General features: G+C 37.3%; 1 protein-coding gene across 2 annotated transcripts in view; it reads right to left on the bottom strand.

The window, feature by feature from the left end:
* The window catches only part of LOC136873745 (kxDL motif-containing protein CG10681), a 49,536-nt gene that overhangs the window by 21,744 nt on the left and 8,370 nt on the right, over positions 1-19,422 (bottom strand). The gene's annotated exons all lie outside the window — the stretch shown is intronic.

Below are 19,422 nucleotides of genomic sequence, written 5' to 3'. Positions count from 1 at the left end.
GAAAAATGTTACACATTATACATGATCTGAGTTCAGACCGGCGTAAGCCAGGTCAGCTTCTGTTCTTATAGTTGTAGGATGTTTTAGTACGAAAGGATCAAATATCTAAAATAATTTTTAAGATGATGAATTTTTTTTTTTGGTAGGGGCTTTATGTCGCACCGATACTGATAGATCTTATGGCGACGACGGGATAGGATAGGCCTAGGAGTTGGAAGGAAGCGGCCGCAGTCTTAATTAAAGTACAGCCCAGCATTTGCCTGGTGTGAAAATGGGAAACCACGGAAAATCATCTTCAGGGCAAGATGATAAATATTCATACTACTTTGGCAGAGAAGTGTTTGGCTTTATTAATATGAATGATTTATCCTTTTATGACAATATACTGTGTTCCTTCTTCACTAATTTTCAGTGATGATTCTGGATGATGACAACCTAACCAAATGGCACGTCTGCTAATTTTCAGTGATGATTCTGGATGATGACAACCTAACCAAATGGCACGTCTGATTTAAACAGTATTAAGGTTGGGCAAATGACAGTTTACCTCTCTGTGATATGAGCTTCATAAAATATAACACAATCTTCTGAGAAGTCCTACTAAATTCCAATAAATATCTCTCGACTCCTATAAATTCTTTTATACAAATTGAAATATGGCTTTACCTGTATAATATTAGGACAGTAAAATAGACATTCAACTACCTAATTACCAATGAGCACCTTCAAATTTATTTTCTAATGATAACAAAACAGAATTCTACACATACCAATTGCTAATACAGTAGAACCTCATCAATCTGGACCCCATTAGTCCAGACTTTTACACTTAATCCAGACAGCTGTTTAATAATAATAATAATAATAATAATAATAATAATAATAATAATAATAATACATAAATGCAATTACAGTATAAAGCTGAGATACAAGAGCAAATTTGTAAACTAAGCAGAGGAGGAGATCGTTGAAAGTGTGATCGCTGCAGAAGGCTCTGAAATGGATGAATATGACCAGGATGAAGCAGGTGATACTATTAACCATAAGCCAAAACTTAGTGAAATTAAAGGCCATCCAAACCTTGCCATTAAATATGTTGAAGATAACAATGATGAAAACATATCTGCACATTACGAACATTTGAGGCATCTGCAAAAGTTACAACAGAAGATCAGCAGTTTCTCCAAACACGTAAGCATGTCAAGTGTCGTCAATGAATCTGTGCCTTGATTGCTATGATCTAATTCTGTACTGCACTAGTTACAGTATTCTGTATTTTGTAGAGCCTAATACTGTATTGCATTATATCTTGTATACTAAACAACATTTGTATTTTTAAATTTAAAATACTGTACTTTTTCTTTTTACTGAACAGAGTGTTTAAATAAGTACCTTGGTTAATTTCATAAGTTATTTTGTTTAATCCACACTCATTAATAAGGATAACCTAGAGCCCCAATTAGTCTGGATCAAAAAGATTCTGCTGTATTTAGCTGCCACAAGTGGGGTTGACAATCCCATTAATTTGTCCCCTACACCAACTGTCACCACTACCATTACTGCGAAACGAATATCACAGAGACCACTTAGTGTTAAACTGTGGCTATGAACTTTGAAGATGAAATATATTTTTTTGTTCTTATTACTGATAAGTGAAAGAAGAGGTCAACAAGCAGAACTCTTGCTTTGGATTATCTACAAGGAAATATATTAACATTTTAAAAGCCATAACATAAGTCAAGCATTCAACTTGTTGACTTTCCAAATTCAAAAAAGCTACAGTGGCAACATATAATTAGATTAAGCATTCAGTGTTGAATTTCAAAGTACATAAAAGCTACAGTGACAAAGCAAAAGTCTCCTACACATTTGCAGATAAACTGTGTGTCAAAATTGCTGTGCAGGCAGCCCTAATATTGTTAACAATAGTGCCCCCAAGTTAATTTTTATTAGATATCAGCAAAATCCTATAAAATAGACAGAATTAGCATTATATATTTTTACAATGAGATAGGAGTATCGTATTGAGATTCTGTCTGCACAGGAGTGTTACCATGGCTCCGAATAAGTGATTATCAGAGGCCAAGTCAGGGTGGTAATGTGGATTTTGCAGCCCCAAAACCCCCAGCTTGGCAATAACAGCAGATGTCTCATAACTTGCATAGGGGTGACCACTGTCACATTGCAGGTGAATGCCTTTTGCCCATTTCCCTGGTCGCTTCTTTTGAATAGGGTTGCTACAGAGATGTGTGATGCTGTTGATAGGAGTCTCTGCTTCCAGCAGTCAGGATGATACCCTCCATGTCCTAAAACACTGCTGCCACTTGAGGGCACTTTTATATTGGTGCTTGTGTACAAAGCAATCTCATCTCTTCATCTCTGAATGTGATGAATTTGTTGTTGAGGATGACCTGCTTACTTGTGTGACAGTTCAAGTTCCTTCTGGAACTGGTCCTCTTCTCTGTTGATGTATGGCCACTTGTCTAGTCTTCAACCCAGTTGTACAGGGTGTTTTGAACTTGTGTGTTTCAATTCATGTTCCTACCATTCTATACACAACTTGTCACTTATTTGTTCCTGTCCATTACTTATTTCAACCCAAAAAAACCAAACCAAACCCCATGGCACAACAGCCCCGAAGGACCATGGCCTACCAAGCAACAGCTGCTCAGCCTGAAGGCCTGCAGGTGATGAGGTGTCGTGTCGTCAGCACGACGGATCCTCTCGGCCGTTATTCTTGGCTTTCTTGACAGGGGCTGCCATCTCACCATCAGATAGCTCCTCAATTGTAATCACATAGGCTGAGTGGACCTCGAACCAGCCTTCAGATGCAGGTAAAAAATCCCTGACCTGGCCGGGAACTGAACTCGGGGCCTCCGGGCAAGAGGCAGGCACGCTACTCCTACACCGACTTATTTCAACCCAGTGGGTTCTTTTTCTCCTAGTGTGTTTGTCCTATGTTTCTATTCTCTTACCACCTCTTTATCTTTTTGTCTCTTCTTCTTTCCTGTGTTTTTCCAGCTTTATGGTGGTGGTGATTACTGTTTAAAGAGGAAGTACAACTGGGCACCTATCCTCTTTTAACACTAATTAGAGGAAAAATTGGAAGAGGTCTAACTCTCCACAGAATGAAGGTACCAGCAAAATAAAGTCAAGGGGATGAAAATGAAAGACCACCTAGATCTTGCATACTGTTGGAGTCAGAAGAGAATAAGAGTTCACTAAGGGAGGTCATATTGAAAGACAAAAGTGAAGAGACGGGAACAAATAAGTGGAAGCAATGCCAGGCTCAGCAAGGGACATGTGTTCGCCAACCTACGCTCCCAAGTGAAGAGATCCTGATCTCCCTTTTAGTTGACCCTTGTGACAGTAGGGGATAACATGGATGTAGAATATAGCCTCCCAGGGGCAATTGCTGGCTTTCTGCTTAACCCACACCAAGACTGAAGATGTGTCAAGAGAGCCCCTTGATGAGTGCTGAATAAGCTTGGAAGCAGATACATGCTTGTCTTTTTGTATATTGCTCAGTCTTCCAATACTAAACTTTCATTGTGTTTATCCTATTATGTGTTCATACCTCTTTTACAAATGAATTTGTTATAGTTTATGAGTTTGCCATGATTTTATTTTGATCTCTAACAACCAATATGTAATTTACATTCCCTCTATGTTTTAGGTACTCCTTGTAACAATAGCAACCTGCAAATCCTGTGGGAAGATTTTCCCAGTTCTAACTGAAATTAGGTGTTTTTTATAGGCCATATTTTCTTCATTTCCTGAGTGCTGGCCTATCATGTTCCACATGTTGTTCCTTGAAATTTCTTGGAACTTCTTTTCATATTAATGAAGAAGTTCCTAAAATTCACAGCTTTTAGTTGGTGTAAATGTATCTTCTTTTCTAATGTTACAACATTATCATAGTTGCACAGTTGACATCAAACTCCTGCGTAATAATAGGCACTGCCAATAGAACTAGCTAGTTCAGTGTTGCCTTCACAGGACATTGTATACACAGAGGCTTATACCATTCAGAAACAAGCATACATACATCTCATGTACAAACTTGCAGAGTATAATGCGGTTAGAGAAGGATGATTTCTGAATCGTCATCTGCCAAACAGGAATACGCTTCAGAGAATAGACTAGTGGCTGGCAGATACTGGCTCATTCATGAAACGATGATTGCATGCTTGACCCTGCTGAACTCACTCTGTGGCTTTGGAGGAGTGTCTTCTCAGTCCCATCGTGGAGCATCCTAGTGACGCATCTGGCAGATAGCAGCAACAGACGGTGTGACACAGTACACTACTGAATGTAAAAATATTTTATGAAAACAACAGCTTTTGTCGTATCACCTTCAGAGACTACTGAGACTGACTTCCTACCTCACTTGGAGTGTTGTACATGGTTTCTGCAGGTGTATGGTTATGATCAGTACTTTTTAGCATCCGAGTTGTTTACTAATAAGGCAGGCTTCACATGGGATGGTATGCTCAATTTTCACAATACATATCACTGAGTTGATGAGAATCCACGCCATTGTGCAATTGCGCCATCAGCAACAATTCAGTATCAATGACAGGGCAGGAATAGTTGGTGACTATTTAATTAAGCTGTACATGCTAGCTACATGATTTATGGGAGCATCTCAAGACCAGTTTATCCAAGACCCATCAAGGATATTGTAGTGCTTCACCAACATGTGAAAAAAAGGTTGCCATCAAATACGTGCAATGCCTGTTTGAATATTTCAGTCAAAGACGTGGGATGTTGAGGCGTTCATTCAAGCACAACATGGACATTTGTGCACTTGTAGAGCGACGTACCTGCCGGTACACAAACATAGCTACAGCTATCTAGTATCAAACATTTCATTTTTAGGTTCCGTATTGAATCAAGATTTACATTCAAAATTGTTAGGTATGGGGATCACCTATTCAATACAAGAAATAGTGATAATTATAAAGTCATCACATATTCATTTTATTTGGGACCGGTACAAGAAATAGTGATCAATATATTGCCGAAACCGGTCCCAGATAAAATGAATATGTGATAACTTTATAATTATCACTATTTCTTGTACTGAATACGTGGATCCCCATACCTAACAATTTTGAATGTATAGCTACAGCTACTCAAAATGGGATCTGCCAGGTCGAGCTATTATAAATGTACCATGAACACAAGGACCGTTCTTCAATCTGCTTTGCACATCCCTCTTCCCACTTCCTTTATTGGTAGCCTGGCTTAGCTTCCTCGTATATCGTACCAGTTAACAAGATCGTTGAGCAATACATAAATGTTAAATAAAATATGCCTTAAATGTCAGTTTAAAAGTATTCTGTAATCACAGTAGGCCTACTAAACAACTTGTGACACTAAAGAAGTGGAGCTCTTGATTCTTACACCATTATGTTCACAGATACTGGGGTTCCACAAAATTAACAGCAGCTCCTTAAAAATCCAAGGTATCAACAAGAAAGGTTTCATAACATTTATAAATGCTATATATGGTATTACTTCATCTATGCCGGCCCCTGTCCACCGCACAGAACCACACATTATCACAAGTGGGCGGCCTCTGTGAATAGCATGGACCTAGCGCTGCACTTTTAAGTGATGGATCTTAAAATTTCCTCTGCCCTGGGCAACAGCAGCCATTTAATCTTCCTATGTCAGCAAGAGATTCAAATTTGGTGATAGTAGCTCTAGTTCTTTCTTTATATCTCTCTACCAAATTTCAGGTTTGTTCATAACAGATAAAAGAATATGCTCTCTTTTGTCTCAATATCAAAACATTACTTTAATTAACTTGATTAATATAAATTTAGCTTAATGCTGAAGTTCATATATTGCAAAAATAGACCAGGCGGTTCTTCATACACTCTTAGCTACAAACATCCATTGTGACAAACACTGTATCAATGCATATTCATAATCAAACTGTTAATACGCAGTACATACACAATTGCCCTACCACTTTGAAACTTCTCGACAGCACCTGAATTCGCAAGTGTCTCCAATGACGGAACCGATGTCACCTCAATTCGCAAGTGTCTCCAACGACGGAACCGATGTTTATTATCAGGCCTTGAGATTTGAGATAGACGAATGAGCAGCAGCCACGCTTACCCCTTGCACCTCTTACCCTGCATCCATGCGACTTCTCGTCAGATGACCATAGTATTCAGTATCGAAGTTGGGCTCACATTCCTTCTGCGCCGAGATTAAGTATTGCTCAGAATACATTCCTTCCTCACAGAAGTTTAGAAACAACTGACCTCTTTCATCCCATTCATACCAAACTCCTCCTGCCCTCTGCGTATGCTAGATGATGTGCTAGGCAGTTGGTTCTGCGCAGATCATTTTGTGTGTGGTATCATAATGCCAATATTTCCAGTACAACTATGGAATGTCAGTAAATTATAAACAATCAACAATGGAACATATGCTTCATAAGGACATTTGGTGTTGTTTTGAGGCATAGTATCCATGCTCTTATTACTTCCCACATATCTGGGAACTTCCTATAGATTTTATGAACAATACCAATGCTGATCATCAAGATTTGTAACTCAATAACCAATAACGAGAACTTAAGGAGAAAATTACCACAGGGACATACCCTAAAATCCTAATGGAAAACGATTGCCAAGTAAAATATGACAGAAACAAAACTGATTCCGAAATCTTCGTAATCAACTCGCCTATGGTAACATCTGATAAACCAGAGGGAAGGATCAACAGGGCGAATGAACGAACGGAAGCAAGGAAGGAAGCACCAAAAGCCCCCGGTTCAAAGCCCTCTGAAGGAGAATATACCAGAAGAGATTCAGGCCCTGCAACCCCTGCTCATTCTTCACCCAGAAGAGGACCCAATCAGGCAAGATCAACAAATGACAACGAGCACATTTAGACAGAAGCTGTAAGGAGGTATGCACCAACAACCTCAGGCTCAAAGGCCCAATCATCAAGCAACCTCAAAGCCGGATCAAGAAATGCCTCGCTATACATGGGGAAACTGCATGAAACAACAACCACAGAAGATATAACACGACATATGAAAGACGAAGGAATCCAAGGATGCATAACGTGCAAAGAGTTGACAACACTGGGTCGCAATAAAGCTTTCCTGATTGGAATAGACTTTCAGGAAAAGGAAAAAACTTATGAACTGTCCTTCTGGCCGAAAGATGTCACAGTGCGAAGATATCGATTTCGCCCCTCACAACATCACGGCGTCTCGCTCAACAGAGGATACTAAAATGGGTACCAGACAAAAGCTGACCATCCTACTATGGAACATCGAAGGATTGAAAAGCATAGCAAAGATCTCTACTAGTTAAGTACTTTTCACAAGTGATATAGTTATCCTAACAGAAACCTTTTTAACTGAACCCATGGACGTTCCGGGCTACTACGGAGTGCACACTCTGGCAACCCAAAAGCAGGAAGGCCGACCCTCAGGGGGTGTATCCTGTCTTTATAACAATGAAATGGGCAAAGTAATGAAAACACACACAGAAGACAACATGGTTATTTTCTTCACAACAAATATCACAATCGCAGGACTTTACAAACAGCCACAATCATCAACAGAAGATGCGCTTGAGTCAGTTGCCTGAGCAGTCTCTCGAATCAAATCTGAAGAAAATGTTATAATTGCTGGGGATCTAAACTGCAGGCTAGACAAGCCAGACCATAAAAGCGAGTTAATCTTCAATCTAATGACAGAAGAGAATTTCAAACTAGTAAACAGCAAAGACCTTCTAACGTACTTTGCGCACAACGGTGCAAGTGCCATAGATCTAGTGTTTATCAAGGGAAGATCACTAAGCTCTATATCACAAGGTGGAGTCTGGTCGTCGGCCAACACACCACTCAGGAAGCACATTCCCATTAAGATATACACTGAAATCAAATCAACAGTAAAGAAAACACAAAACACCAACACAACACCCACAATGGCGAGAAAAATAACTGAAAACAGGACGGAGAACTTACGGAAGGGTGCGGAGGAAGCGATGCACCACCTTAAAAGCAACAACCTCGATCTGGCTGTGAAAACCATATAAGACAGCATTAGGTCAGTCACTGTCCCCTATAAGAAAAGAAATGCGAAGCCATGGTTTGACAGGGAATGCTATGAACTAAGACGTATAACACTGCAAGGACATTAAAGAATACTCAATGAAACGAAAAAAGTACAAACTCATTCTAAAAGATAAAAAACGACATCATCAGGAACAAGAAGCGGAACAATATTACCCAAAGGGGCGAACAGAGATCCATTCGTTGTCTTAAAACGGAACAAAGTCCAGCAAACCACGACAATACAAATGGACGTGTGAGAAAACCATTTCAATAACATCCTCAACCTGAAGTGCACCACTCCAACCACAAGTGTATCAACACGAACAGGAAGTCAACCAAAGTTGCACCCAATCCCAATAACGACTCATGAGGTGAAACAAACCATATCAAAAACCAAAAGCAGGAAAGCTGCTGGTCCTGATGGGATCTACAATGAACTTATCAAGGCTACTGAAGACATACTCCTAGAAGTGTGGACTAAGTTATTTAACGCGTGTCTAGACAGCGCACAAATATCTGAATCTTGGAGGAGGTCCACGATAAAAGTAATCTATAAAGGAAAAGGAGACAACATGGACCCAAACTCATTTAGAGGCATCGCCCTAGAAAACAATGCTTTCAAGATCTTTATGAGAATAATCACAGACCGATTAGTGAGGGAAACGGACCATCTCCTCCCTGAACGTCAGTATGGCTTCAGAAAACATCGCTCGACACTGCAGGCAATAACGAACCTAATAACCTAATAAGTGAAATAGAACAGGCCTTAAGATTTCCAAACGGAAAATACTACGCAGTATTCATCGACTACACAAAAGCCTTTGACACCCTAAACAGAAAAGTAGTGATTGAGAAACTAGCACAAATTATTGGAGAAACACACAGCATTACAGTCCTTCTGAAGAACATCCGAGAATACAACATAGTTAACATAAGTAATGGCATCTCTCTTTCCCAAGATATTTACCAGATCAATGGAGTAATGCAGGGTGACCCAATTAGTCCAATACTATTCAACATTGCAACTGCAGACATATCGAAAATAGTAGAATTCAGTGAAACAGTATCACAACACATTTATGCTGACGACATGGTAATTGGGTCATCCAACTTGGAAGACCTTCAGGAAGCAGTGAACAAGCTGGAAACATGGGCAGAAGAAAATGATCTGCAGATAAACGAATCTAAGACAGTAATGATGATCTTCAGAAAAGGAGAAAGAGCTGCAGCAAGGGACAAAATTAAATTTCAGAACAAAGACCTAAACATAATGAATTCCGTCAAATACCTTGGAATAATCTTACAAACGACAATCAACTCCTACAGAATGTACATAAAAGAAAGGGCAATAAACAACCATCAAAGCGATATATAGAATTAAAGACCTCCAAAAAAAATTTCTTTAAAAACAGCAATAGAGCTATTTCATGCTGCAATAAGCCCAATTGCCACCTATGGCATCAAAATTATTTGGGAAAAGTTGTCTATGGCTGACTTTAGGGCTCTAGAGAAACTAAAAGCCAGATTTCTAAGGCAAGTATTAGGTGTGCCTACAAACACAAAGTCCAGATTAGTGTACGAACTTTGTAAAGAGCCGTTCTATAACAAGGATCTAAGAATCAATCTAGTTCTGCCATTCACAAGACAAAGCGCAAAAATAATTGAAGAGAGAAGAATGAAACGAGCCCAAATTCTATGCCACCGACGCCATGCTGGAGCGAAAATGGACAGAAGCGAACTACGAACAGCGACATGTGGTTACAAGGATGGCAGTCCATGGCTACCACTATAAGCTATGTGCGACTAAGCGATTCCATGAGGTGAACGACGTGTGTGTGCGCTCTTTATGTGAGGAAGTGTGTGATCGCTACCACATACTTAAGTGCAAAAAAGAACAAGATCAATCAACGAATACAGTAAAGACAATTAACTATTAAACTCTTTGCACATTTGAGCGCATTTCACTTATTATTATTAATAACCAGTATAATACACAAGGTTGGTGTTCCTAGCTCCTAATATCAAGTACTTCTTAGTATGTGAAATAGTGATAGACAAAGCATAAACCTTGGAATATATCTATAGAAGTTAAATAATTAAATTCACTGTCCATTGAGAAGTTGGAATATACTGCACTTAAGTGTCAGATATAACTGGTCTACATTTCATTGTGACAAATCATCATTATGGAATGGCACAGAAGACTAAAAAAAGGGAATTATTAATAAAAGACATTTAATGACAAATATTTTAATTCCCTGTGTGACAGAGAAATCGTAAAATGACAAAACAAAGAATTTATTACATGCAAGTTCACTGGATGGACAGTGAAAACACTAAATTACTTATGTGTTCCACTTATACTGAATTCAACACTCAACAGAGATCTTGGGGAGTATACAGAAGTAACATTTATAGAAGTATGAAAGTGATCAACTTTCTACTACTGAATTGGTAAATTCAAGACACAGTTTAATAGTTAAATTTCAAGAAGTACAGTACTGAAGCACCTCTCCCAGTATATAATAAGTTAGTATTAATTAAAATTCGATATCATTGCCAGGAAAACCTCTGAAACATGCATTATTGGTCTGTAAACAATCTTCATTGGCTTCATCAGGTGGAACATCAACATCCAATTTGTAAATGTTGTTTTATACACGATAAATCTGGATTATCTCATCTCACTGCCCATATACAAAAGTTAACAATATTCTAAAAATATTTTTATTTTATTCCCCCAGCCCCTAAATCTGCCTTACATCGCGCTAACACAGGTAGGTCTTAGGGCGATTATGGAATAGGAAAGGACTAGGAGTGGAAAGGAAGCGACCATGGCCTTAATTAAGGTACAGCCCCAGCATCTGCCTGGTGTGAAAATGGGAAACCATGGAAAACCATCTTCAGGGCTGCTGACAGTGGGGTTTGGACTCTCTATCTCCCAACTAACAACTATGTGACCCAAACCACACACCCATGCCATGCTGGAATATACCTGACGAAGCAAAATACACGAAGTACAGAATTATAGTTTGCTTCATACATGAAACCACGTGTTCAGTCCATAAATTTAGCTGTTCCGGTTCACTTGTTAAACAAGGCTTTAAAAGTTGACCTGAGAAAAATGGAAAAAAAAAATCTTTGTACACTGATATATTAAAACGTCTGTTATATACAAATGGCACAGTTTTTTTAGGGTATCATGATGTGCTGACCAAAAGAACTGCAATGTCGGAATAAACTTAGGACTGAGAAAGAGCGTGACATTTGAAATCCGAATTAATTCATGGTTGGGACAATGGAACACATGTTGACTTTCAGCTCGGGTGTAGAATGGAAAAGGTTAGCAATACTGAAACCACATATTCAGTCTATAAATTTAGCTGTTCCTGTTCACTTTTTAATTGCAGCTTTAAAATGCTGACCTGAGCTAAATGACAAGAAAATCTGAGTACTACATAGTTGTGGGCAAAGGAATAATAACATAACTTACAGGACAAATGCCTATCTCTTATTATAGGCAATTTCAGATTCAAAAGAGTGGAGTAGTTTCAATTAGTAGGAAAATATTAGGAAATTAAAATGAGAATCCAAAACATTGATAAGGCATTTAATTCTCTGTTATGATCTCAGTTTCTTACAAGACACACAGAACTAAAGATTAACAACATAAATGACATGCCAAATTTTAATTTATGAAGGAAGAACATAACTATAATCAGAAAAGAACATTTTACACGTTTTTGAAAATGCATTTTACTGTACGATTAGTAGGGTATACTGTACTCTAATATGTGATAAAAGTACAAGGAACACAAACTCTCTTACAAAAAAGTCTCCAGTGGGTTGTACATTTTAAGAGTGGGAGAAGAGACCTCATAATGCACCAGAAAGAACATAACTAGCTATGGAAAAGATCAATAGTGAAGAACTGGCAGGGAATTTTACAAGACAAAATAAATGGTGGCATACAGTGTGATCGATAAGGGTTTGTATGTCCCAAAGAAATCTGCATAGAGAGGTAGTATATACTTCTGTTATAGTACTTTTTAAATTTACTCTGTTACCTGATGAAGTGCATTAGGATCAATTATGTAAGTGATTTTGTCAGTTTGTGGAAATATCACACTAAATATAACTTACTAGAGTAGAAGGAATACTGGAAAGAAAATTGAACTATAAATTATCACAGTATTCCAAAGAAGATGTGGGATGTTTGTGATTTTTTGCACAACTGTATATAAATAACAGAAAACTTTCCAACAAGAGTACAGAACAGAAGATCTAGGTAAGAGTTATTTTAAAAATGTTCACTTTAATTTTCTAGTAGGCTGGGCCATTACTGATATATCCACTATGGAAAACTTTTTGAAAGTTTTCACCAACAAAAGTACAAATACAGTAAAACCCCGGTCAATCAAAATTCAGATTATCCAATATTCCTCCAAAATTGCAAAAAAAAACACCATGTTCTGTAATGCATGGAAATAATCACAGTATACAGTATTTAATGCCTTACTTTCTTTAAATGTGAAAATTATAAGCAACCGTTGTACCAGCTATAGCATACTGTATATTGTACATTAAAACCTTTCTTTTTAAAGGAAGACAGGAACTATAGTATGTGTATGTGTTATTTTAGGATGCCCTAAGATTTGTTGAAAAATGTAGTGAGTCAATGCCGACTGACATCCTTTGAATGAAACTATGGTGGGACATTGCTGCTCAAAAACACTAGGAGGGACGCAAGACTAAGTTTCAATGAGTAATTCATACTAAGTACTGTATATAGTGATGTACTGTAATTCTAAAAAATGACATTTTAAATTTAATAAAGGATATAAGAATAGCCTATAAAGAGAGATTTGAATTTGTTTGGCCTTCAAAACATCTCAGAATTACATACTGTAATTAGATTTAAAAACAGTAATAATGTTCATGGCTTAACCTCCTCCTACTTGTCGTAAAAGGCAACTAAAAGGCACCCCAGGAGCTCTCAACTAGCAAGCGTGGGTTGGTGACCACCGGGCCCTTTAGCCGAGTCCTGACATTGCTTCCACTCAATTGTGCCACGATCCTCACTTTCATCTATCCTATCCGACCTCCCTTGGTCAACTCTTGTTCTTTTCTGTCTTCAATTGTATTAGAGGATTTGAGGCCTAGGGAGTCTTTCATTTTCACACCCTTTGTGGCCCTCGTCTTTCTTTGGCTGATATCTTCATTTTTGAAGTATCGGACCCCTTCAATTTCCTTCCCTCTGATTAGTGTTATATAGAGGATGGTTGCCTTGTTGTACTTCCTCTTAAAACAATAATCACCACCACTCATGGCTCAAGCGAAAAATAGTTATCCGAAACAGACTCCCCAAGGGTGTAATGTAATTTTTGTTTTTGCTGGTGGTTTAATGATGCACTAACATATTGAAGGTTTTTGATGATGTAAGGATGGGAAAGTAACACGACTGGGATGATAGTGGCCTTGCCCTTAAGGTACAGCTCCAGCATTTGTCTGGTGTAAAAATGAGAAATCACGGAAAACCATCTTCAGGGCTGCCGATGGTGGGATTCAAACGCACCATCTCCTGAATGCAAGCTAATAATAATTTTATCCTGGGACGTTCTTCACTTGCCAGAAAAATGGGGATAGTTTGTTATTTCAAGACTTGTGGCACCTATCAAAATACTGGCCCTAATAATTACAATAACAAGGGTTTCCCTGGTACAGACAAGTGTGGGGCAGTGGTAAATAATCCGACTCTATAAAGGGGCCAACGAATTTGGGTGCTGGTTCCCCAGTGGAGGAAATACAAAGAAGCACACATCAATTTGTTCTGGGTGATTTCCAACAAAAGAGTAGAGTTACAAAAATGTTGCAAAGTTTGGCTGGGAAGACTTGGGAGAAAAGAGACTAGCTGCTTGACTAAGTGGTATGTTCCGAGTTGTCCATAGAGATGGCGTGGAATGACATTATTAAACGAATTTGAGTGGTATTTTTAAAAGTAGGAAAGATCACAATATGAAGATAAAGTTGGAATTCAAGAGGATAAATTGAGGCAAATATTCGTACATAGGAAGGGGAGTTAGGGATTGGAACAATTTACCAAGGGAGATGTTAAAAAAATTTCCAATTACTTTGCAATCATTAAAGAAAAGGCTAGGAAAATAACAGATAAGTAATCTGGCACCTGGGTGACAGCCTTAAATGCAGATCAGTAAAGAAAGAACATGATTTGAACTTGAAATGCCACTGAAATCCAGCAGGCAGAGTCTGTTCTCCAATTTGGGGCGAACTCATTGGAACCTGGCAGTTGGGTACAACATGCCTTTGGGTGTGGCAAGCCCATCGTAATAATAGTCTTTATGAATGATCAAAGCAGGTCAGAACAAAGACTGAAGGAGTTCCCCAGAAGTGATGCACATCTCTTGTGTTTCCAGGAAGATTTGAGATGTGAATGGAGGTCAATGATCCACAGCCTGACCCAGGAGCTCCCTGGACAATGGTGACTAAATAAGAAGTAGTATACATACTAAAACAGCCACCAAAACAACGATGATTATAAGATATCTTTCAATATATTCAATTACACCATACAGGGGGTGGCCAACAATATTTTAATTAATTTTTTGCTACTGATTTACGACACACTGACACAGACACATTTCATGGCATCAAAGGGGTAGGACAAGCCTAAGACTTTGAAGGAAGTAACCATAGCCTTAATTAAGGTACAAACCTAGCATTTGCCTGGTGTGAAAATTGGAAACCAAGGAAAACCTTCTTTAGGACTGCTAACAGTTGGGTTAAAACCCACCATCTCTTGAATGCAAGATCACTGTAAGGCCTTAAAGCTAATAGAAAATAACATAACAACAACACTATTTTTATTGAAGCATGCTCTATATCTTTACTCTTTGACATGTGTACACCAGAGTGGCCGTTCATGGTTTCCACCATAGATTCTGCATCCTAAGAGGATATCACCAGCCATCAACCCATTGTTTGTGTACTCTCTGTGGTCAGATATGCATATTTTGTCTTGTCAGGCTAGAACCAATTGTTGGTGATAAACATTTTGAATGATCTGTAATATCTTCATACACAGTGCATTTCATAAATATTTAGAATTTGTATGTTTGACAAAGAAGCCATTCCTATGGCAGATGGCTTCTAAGAACAAAGTAGAGTAAAATTATGAATACCGGTACTGACTGACCAATATACGCATACAGAAAATTAGGATTGTTAATGTTAATGGTTTAAAACAAAAAATCTATGACCTATCTCAAAAGTCTCAAGTTGTAGACAGGAAAACTATGTCGTGGAAATGCAACAAGATTTGAGCAATTATACAGAGAGTTATAGGATTACTCAAGCTGATAGTTACAGCCCAGTTAAGCCATGAATATAAGAATAAATTGACAAGATCTGGAACCAAGATGACCATTTGTTTGAATACACAACTGATTAGGGAAGAAACAAGTTTGCATAACCTTCTGACTACAGTAGATAATAGTGCATTTTTTGTAGAACAAAACTTAATGAAAATACACACACATAAAAGTGCATTTAAAGTAATTTCCAAGAAAGGATTTAGGATCCCTCCTTGAGCACAACCACAGAAGCTACAATGACTGTTAAATGCAGTATATTGGAGGGCAATACATTAAAGACAAAATTTAATTTGACATCTTTTATTCGATCAAAGGCAAGATTTCAACAGAAGTACATTCTTGTCTTTCATATGAAACTAGTTCTTCCCCAGAACTTGAATAAATATAGAACATGATTAATATTACAGTAATGCATAATCCATTAAATAATTAATATGGTTTGCAACAGAACACAAGGTAAAATTTTCCTCAGAACAAACAACACTGTCTTTCAAAACTTAACCAGCTTTGACATTCTAAAGCATTCTGGATTTACATATTGTATCTTGGACCATGGAAGTCTCAATAAAAGAACAGTTCATTTTAGCTGATAAACTGACACTGTAAGGCAAATACATTTGCCCGATTTAAAATTTACTTCAGCACAGATAAACCAGCAAAAATAAACTTCAGTGTGGAGGCTCATTTGAAGCCTTATACACTTTTACGTCTCTCTTCTGAAAGGTTTCTTTTCACATAACAGCTCTCTTTATTTAAGATAGAATCCACGTTATATGGAGATAAATTTTCACTCACACTTTTCGCACTGTTTTTTTCTTAACAAGGTATGTTTGAACAATAATAATATTAAAGTTTTCATATCTCCAAAGAGAGAAAACAGAGGGATGTTGGGTGTAATAAATTTTTCTATTGGTTTTACACTGCAATGACTAGGGTAGGTCTTACGGAGATGATTGGATGAGATACATCTAGGACTGGGAAGGATTTGACTGCGATCTGTGGTGTGAATATGGAAAACCAGAGAAAACCATCTTCAAACCTATCGACAGTGGGGTTCAAGCCAACTATTTTTTGAATGCAAGCTCATGGCTACACGTTTCAAACTGTGCAGCCAACTCGCTTGGTATGACCAAATTTAAAGAAGGGTCCTATGTAGATATGAAAAATAGGATATATCAACATCGGTCCAACAGTGCTTATTTCCTGATTTACCTAACACTCAATGCCATTAAGAATGTTGTTATTTGCTGGAATTATGACACACTCAGCTGGCATCCTAAAATCAAATGTTGAATACAGTCCTCGCATAAAATTCTCATCAAATTCAGAGCATGCTCTGACATTACAAACATAGCTCCTCAATTCCCTACCAGAATTGCAGCAACACTGTACTCTTCAGTCAAGACTGTTTCACATAGATACCACATTGGTCTTTTAAATTTAATTCAAGAAAATAAATGTAATGGCGGACTCTAAAATCTAACCCGCCAAGTAGACAACTCTGAAAATGAGTATTTTCACACCTATACATTGCACGAATAAGCTAGTCCCTCTATGATCAACACCCTTCAGAAAACCAGCATTCCTGACATCAAACCATATCAATGTCAGTAAACATTAACAGAGAAAAAAAAAACAACCCACCTTTCTAAGTCTACAAAAATTCAGAATATAAACAAGATCTGAAGACAGAAGGGCTGGAATGAAAAAGTTAATAAATTGAGGCAAAACATTTGATAACTATTCAAACATGAATAATGAGAAAACATATGTGTTAAAAAAAATGACAACCTAAACAAAATCCACTGTAATGAATGCATTTCAGAACGATATAAAACAGACTAAAAGAAAATAATTGCATCTTCACCCAGACAAAAAAAAAAGGAAAATTGATAATAAGAACCTCAAACTTGCTGCAGCAAATTCTCTTCTCAAAATACACAAGGATTCTTTCACTGTTTGACCAATAATAAATTTAAGGAAAGTCTTCAATTACAATCTCAGCAATCCTAAACCCCTTAGGAAAGAAAATCCCAAGGATGATAGGTCAGTAAATCCACTGACATACAAATATTTAGGTTGAATGAGTGCCTAGGAATGCAATTTTGTTTTCACTTTTTGTTAACAATACCAAAAGTACATTGAAAATGTTTATTGCCTGAAGTACCAAAAACAAAACTATGACTTCTTCAATTATACTACAACACTTTCTTAACATAATTTACTGCAATCCAAAGATTTAGCCATGGGATCAGGTATAGTTGAAAATATATTTTAGACCAACGTAGAAAACAACGTTCTATGAACATTAACGAGTTAAAGAGTTATTACTACAATATATATGTACATGACATAATATATTTCTCTGTCATAAAAATCAAAACAGTCTAGATGCACTCAATTCTTTACATAATCTGATGTAATTCTCAACGGAATCTGAAACTAATGGATAATTAATTTTTCTGGACGGCAGCATAACCGTAAATAATGAGTATGTTTCATAAGCTCTATGCAGGAAAACCATTCAAATGCCACTAACGATAGACAACAAATCAATTCCATATCACACAAACAAGCTGTTCCAACAAATCTGATAGACTAAAAAGTGAGACAGAAACAATAGATTTTGCTAGTGGCTTTACGTCGCACTGACACAGATAGGTCTTATGGCGATGATGGGATAGGAAAGAACTAGGAGTTGGAAGAAAGCGGCCGTGGCCTTGATTAAGGTACAGCCCCAGCATTTGCTTGGTGTGAAAATGGGAAACCACGAAAAACCATCTTCAGGGCTACCGACAGTGGGATTCGAACCCACTATCTCCCGAATGCAAGATCACATTGCAAGAGACTATCCTCATTTTTTCCGTATTGAAAGTCTGTTAAAAGGAGAACAATAAAACTTTGATTTCCACCTATTCAATACATTAAAAGCAATTATAAAATTAGGATCTCATCCTTATTTTATTGCTTAATTGTTAAAACATAGGACATGTTTCATTCATATTTTGAACATCTTTAGCTATAAATATTCTTACAAGGTTAAATTGGTAACATTGTTCTAGAACTTACACTTATGGTTTGCCGTTAACAAACTTATCCACAATAAACTTTAAAAACCTCTTAAATATAAAGCGTTTATATATTACGTCGTCTTATTGAAAATAATATGTCTATTTGTTGAGTTTGAAACTTTAAAACCTTATTCTAATATTTAAAATACAATACCATTAGTTAGTCTCTGTATAAATACATTTACAATCTGTTAAATTGCTGAATGTCTTAAAATTATTTGTTGTATACACATTAAAACATTTTGTTACAACTGGCATAAACTTTTTCACATGTTGTACCATATAGAAATGAAATCTTAATACACTCTTCAAAACACCTGACTTTAGGCATGAATATTATTCTTTTCGTCCATAAAATGACAAAACTGATGTGCACTGTTGATTATAGGTTATGAATTTTGTCCTACTTTAAATATTTAACATCAATTTTTTTTTTTTTCCCTTTTCGAATTCACGAATTGCTTGTAGTCTTAACCAGTGTAGGGCAATCCTACAGACGTGAGCAAGGACTCAGTCAAATGGTGACAGTCAAGATTTGGTGATATGCAAGCGGTAATTTCATCCAAATTTACGTAAGTACGTCTGTTGACATAACCCTTCTACTCCTGCCTGCATTTACGCTTGGATGAACTACCAAGATGTCTCTTTGAAAACTGCACTGTAACATATTTATTTATATCAAATATAACACAATATTTGCACTAGGTACATAGAACACAGGAGTGCAATAAAATACGGTCAGCACTGAGTATTCTGCATCCATACATATTATGATAACCTGCACAGATTTGTAAGCAATAATAGATTTTAAAAATACTACATTTCAAGAATACAATTAAACCTTGAAATATCCAAGGGGCCAC

Source organism: Anabrus simplex, chromosome 5 (genome assembly GCF_040414725.1).
Source record: "Anabrus simplex isolate iqAnaSimp1 chromosome 5, ASM4041472v1, whole genome shotgun sequence".
NCBI lineage: Eukaryota > Metazoa > Arthropoda > Insecta > Orthoptera > Tettigoniidae > Anabrus > Anabrus simplex.
This window is presented reverse-complemented; position numbering and strand designations above follow the sequence as displayed.